This window comes from Aethalodelphis obliquidens, unplaced genomic scaffold (genome assembly GCF_003676395.1).
Source record: "Aethalodelphis obliquidens isolate GAN/ISIS:26980383/991018 unplaced genomic scaffold, ASM367639v1 scaffold1769, whole genome shotgun sequence".
Taxonomy (NCBI): Eukaryota; Metazoa; Chordata; class Mammalia; order Artiodactyla; family Delphinidae; genus Aethalodelphis; species Aethalodelphis obliquidens.
The window spans coordinates 1-5,143 of record NW_020839680.1 but is presented as its reverse complement, the minus strand read 5'-3'; the positions used below and the strand labels follow the sequence as shown (position 1 = coordinate 5,143).

The window sequence follows — 5,143 nt, the reverse complement described above, 5'->3', positions numbered from 1 at the left end:
GGGAGGGAGGAGTGGAGGGTGGCAGGCAGGGGGTGGGGAGCAGTGGCCGCTGCTACAGCCTCGAATGTTGTGGCAAGGGTGCAACTCTTCCGCCAGGCTCTTTACTACGGATCCGCTGGGGGCGGGGGGAGCTGGGGATGGGGTCAGTGGGTGTGTGGGAAGGGTGAGGGGATGGGGGTGGGAGGTGGGGAGGGGGAGGGGGCAGGGTTAGGGTGGGGGTGTGGGTTGGGTTTGACTGGGTTGGATGGGAGGGTAGGGCTGGGATTAATGGGGTGGGTGGAGGGACATGAGCCAATCTCTAGGCACTGAGAATATCACCTACTTTAATTGCGCTTCTGGACTGATTTCAAGTCCAGTGTTGGGGTGATGACTTCAGGCTGAGGAGAGGACTGGGAAGACCAGGGAAGCCACCCAGAGAGGACAAAGGAGAGTAGCTGCAGGAAGGGAGGGAGGGAAAGGTCTGCCTGGCAGGAATCACAGAGGGACAGAAGGACCATGGGGCAAGGCTCTGCAGGGGGACAATGTCGTGGGCCTGCTATGAGGAGGGGTAAAGTAGGGAAAAAAAACAATGGCAGGTGTCAAGAAGGACCAGATTTTGACCAGTGATATTGTCCCAATGCCTGAGAGTCATTGAGGATGGTAGAAGACGTGTGGGATGTGTGTGTGAAAAGAACAATACGTGCAGACTGAGATTTGTGTCCTGTCGGGTGTCAGTAAGTAACTGCGGAAGGGATTGTGGTGGTTCTGAGAGTACTGACCAGTGTCAGAGTGGGGCCATTTGGGGATTCTGAAGAAGTGTCAATAGCAACCAATGGTAGGCTAGAGGTGGGCAAGGGAGAGTGGAGCCCAGGAGGTCACATTGGGCTTCCGCAGCAGGGATCATCATGGGGACAGGAGGGTGGATTTCACCCAAGGAGAAGCTGTGGGCAATGGCCCCAAGAGAGTTCCATGAAAACATCTGAACAGTGAGTAGCACTCTGCTCAATACAAAGAGAAATCAAGAAAATCCCCAAAGGAAAGCACAAGAGCACGCCGGGATAATGAGGCTGATAGGCTTGCCTGGGGGTCACGCATCCTCGGGTGAGAATCACTGGGTGGAAGGGGCAGGGTGGGCAGCTGGGCAGAGAGGTGAAGCATGAGCAGATAAGCCCAAGTCGGGCAGACGGAGGCATCAGAGTCAAGAGTGTCAGAAATAAGGGAAAAGGACCCAGACCAAGCAGACAGTGAGCAAATGGATGTAGCCAACAAAGGGCCTGGAATGAGAGGGGGCAGGTTAGGATTCACCATCCATGGTAGAGAGGGTGGGCAACAAGGTGGTGGTCCCTGAGCTGAGGACACCTGAGGAGTAGGGCTGAGAGAGATGGGAATGGCGACCAAAAGGAAGGTGGGTTGTGCAAATCTGAGCAGAGAGCTCTGGGCGAGATGTCCACAGTGAAGAAAGGGCAGACGGATGGGACAAAACATGGAGGAGTGCATCTGGGAGAGAGACGACTGCTGGAGAGGGAGGAGGAGAGAGGGAGGGCAGACAGCAGGACTCAGGGCTCTGTGCAGTTCGAGACCGAACGGGATGATGTCAGGCAGGAGGGAGGCAGAAGTCGAAGTACTGGAGTGGAAGGAAGAGGGGAGGAGGATCAGAGGGGGAGGCTCCCTGAGAGCTGTCAGAAGAGCATGCAACAAGGGGTGTGGAATGGAAGCATGAAAGGTTACAGGCAGCAAGCTTTACGAGGTCCCGGAGGAAAGTACAGCGTAGGTCCCTAGGACTGAGTGTGGGCTGGTGGGCAGAGTCTGTGGACTCAGTACTGTGTGTCTGAGGCAAAGAGGGTTGAACTGGGTTGAGCAGCAGGTGAGGATCAAGAAGGGAGCACTCAGCCGAGGAACACCTGAATCCAGTTGGGAGGTTCACAGCGGTAGCTGGAAGAACGTTACATGCTCAGGTAGGACAGGTTTTTACTGTGTTGCAGTAGAGAAGCAAAGCAGGAGAGACCTTGAAACCAGGAGGCCAGGTGAGCAGTCTCTGACAGGTGGGAGGATATAGAGAGAAGAGGGGATCCAACGGGCCAGATGAGTAAGAAACTGCGGGCGATGGCGCCCGGCAGCCAGGGCAGGAGAGGCTTGTTGAGAGGATCTGGGAACACACTGCATCAAGAGATGGATGACAAAGGGCTAGAAGGAGACAGTGGATGTGGAGAATCTAGGAACCGTGCTCCCAAAAGTGGGTCGAGGGCATGAGGAAGCCCATGCTGGAAGAGGCGCACCGCGAGGGTGAGGCAGGCGAGGAGCAGGGAGAGGTGGGTGAGGCCCGAGGAGGCTGAGATGGTAGAGGCAGTGGCTCTTTGGAAATTTGGAGACAGCCCTGTCAGCGTAGCGCATGGTGAAATGATGAAAGGTCAGAGAGCACCTAGAAGCAACGATTTTCTCCAAAATGGCAGGCCCAAAATGTAGCATGCTTTGGTGTGAATTCAGACAGCCTGGGTTCAGTACAGCATGCTGGGGACCAAGAAGCTGGCAATGGGGGAACATAAAGGCAGGTCAAAGAAGAAGGGAAAGATTGGGAAATGTGTCACATGACTGGCGGCTGGTAGAGGAAGTAGGATGAGATGTTGAAGAGGAAGCAGAGGGGCTCCTGGAGACAAGAGCAGGAGAAAAGGTGGATGAGGGGCCGAGCCAGTCCAGTGGCAGCCAGCGTGGAAAGAGAGAGACATTGGAGTCTTGGGCAGTCATGAAAGGTGTCTGCGGGATGCAAGTTGGGTCAGGGAAGTCGATGGGAAAAGAAAGGAACAGGTGGCAGTGAAGAGGGGAAAGAACATCATGGACATGCTCGGGGCTCAGAACAGGTAAAGGGGGCACTGCAGAGGACAGCAGGGCAGCCTGAAGGGCTCCCAATCTGGGACTTCGGGAGATCTCAGGAGGCAAGAAGGTTTTGTGCGGCACTGATGCCAGATGGTAGGAGCAAAGCAGAGCTGAGACACCATTGCCTGGGCCTTTGAAGACCCAAGGCCCTCAGAGCAAGGGGGAAAGGGCCACAACGACTGGTGACACAGAGGACAGGGCAGTGCTGTACCATCAGATAGACCCTGGACACAAACTACTAGCAGGTATCCTCAGGGACACTGGAAAGGACCAGGTGGAATCCAGTGTGCAGGTAGCAAGCCTGCTTAGAAATGGCACAGGAATGGGTGGGAACTAAGGTGGTAACAGCATTTGTCATCAATCACCAAATCCATTCTTCTGCTATTCATCAGGTGCTGAAGAATGGAGGTTAGCCAGTGGCAGAAAGACTCTGCGCAGGTAATCAGGGGAACAGCTGGGACCTGTGAAGCCAGTGGGGTATCAGAGGTCTAGTTTGAGAAGATAATGTGGGCAGGAAAGGACCATAAGGGGAGAGAGCAATGGGTGGGATGCTAAATGGTTGGAGGGTGAGGGACTCTTGTTTGGGAGGCTGGACCCAAACAACAGAGGGAGCAAGACCGAATGGGACGGGGGGCAATTGGAGGGTCTTAAGATCTGCACATGGGTGCTGTGAGGGGATCATGGCCTAGAGGGAAAGAGGGGTGTCTGGACATGTTATTGGGGAGTGGGAGAGCAAGGCGATGGGCAGGGGTGCATCCTCGGTCCAAAGGAAGAGAGATGGAAGCAGTAGAGGTGAGGGAAGGAGAAGACAGGGAAGTAGGGGCCTGGTGTAAACTCCCGTGGGCAACGGCTTGATTAAAAGGGAAGAGAGAAGAGGAAGGAAGGTGACACAGAGCAAGACTAAGGAAAAGGGAGCCTAAAGGGAAACGGTGGCCCAAGCCAGCGGAAGGACCAGACCAGTGACAGCCCATGATTTCAGGAGAGAATGTGGCAGGGCAGGGGATGAAAAGAGCGTGAGCTGTGAGAGCTGGTCACAGGAGGGAGCACCCCCTACGGAGAAGGGGTGACCCAATGCAACTCGATGACAGGCATCAGGGAGCACTAAGATGACATCACGGGCCCTAGAGAAGAGGGAGATGCTTTCCTTGGGCCAGAGAGGGAAAGGGAAGGAATGGGTCCCACGAGGAAAGGTCTTGGGAAGGAATGTCTAAATGGGGGCCTCAATACAGCACCAAGGGAGAGTCACCTGCCAGAGACCGACCAGGTGATAGAAGGTGCACAGGGGAGGATGGAGAGAGGAGAGAGGTGGAAGGAGGCAGGCTGGTTACCACTAAGAGGAGCAATGAGAAGAGGGAGGTGGCAGGTAGGAAACCAGGTAGATGTCAGAGGCTCTAACTGGAAGGAAGTGCAGAGTACTGGGGCCAGCCAGTGGGAGCAGAGACATGGGGAAGGAGGAGTGGGAAAGGGGTGGCAGGCAGGGGGCGGGGAGCAGGGACTGCTCTTACAGCCTCAAAGGTTGCAGCAAGGGTGGAACTTTTCAGCCAGGCTCTTTACTGTGGATCTGGCAGGGATGGGGTGAGAGCTTGGGGGATGGACTTTGGGACGGGGATCAGGATTGGGGTGCAGGTAGGGGTTGACTGGGTTGGGTGGGAGGGCAGGGTTGGGATCAGTGGGGATGGGGGGACGGGGGTTGGAGTCGGGACACATGAATCAAGCTCCAGGCACTGAGAAAGTCACCTACTTTAACTGAGCTTGTGGACTGATTACAAGTCCGGTGCTGGGGGTGATGAGCACGTTAAGAAGAGGGAGGGTGAGAGCACTGAAGCCGCCCAGAGAGGACAACGGAGAGCGGCTGCAGGAAGGCAGAAGGGAAACAGCTGTTTGGCAGGAAAGACGGATGGACATTATGACCGTAAGGGCCGGGGGTGTCACAGATCTGAAATGAGGAGGGATAAACTATTCAAAGGGACAAATGACAAGCACTGAGAAAGATGAGAATTAGACCAAAGATACTGTCACATGCCTGAGAGTCATGAAGCGCAGGGGATACAAGGGGTGGGTGGGGCTGCGGGCATGAAAAGAGACGGGAGAGGACAGTGCAGGAGAGCGTCTGGAAGAGAGATGACTGCCCCGAGGGGGTAGGGAGGGTGGACAGCAGGACCCAGGACTCTGTGCAGGTCCAGACTGAGGGCGGTGGTGTCGGGAGTGGGTCTGGCAGGGAGTGGGTCTGGCAGGTGCGGGGGCAAGAGGGTGGGAAGAAGGTGAGAGTGCTGCGGTGAAAGAAAAAGGTCGG

General features: G+C 55.7%; 1 long non-coding RNA gene across 1 annotated transcript; it reads left to right on the top strand.

The window, feature by feature from the left end:
- Positions 1–1,096: 1,096 nt before the first annotated feature.
- On the top strand, positions 1,097–5,137 carry LOC113617094 (uncharacterized). Its single transcript, XR_003431505.1, has 3 exons — positions 1,097–1,108; positions 3,324–3,327; positions 4,934–5,137. It is a non-coding gene; the product is annotated as an uncharacterized LOC113617094 (long non-coding RNA).
- The last annotated feature ends 6 nt before the right edge of the window (positions 5,138–5,143 follow it).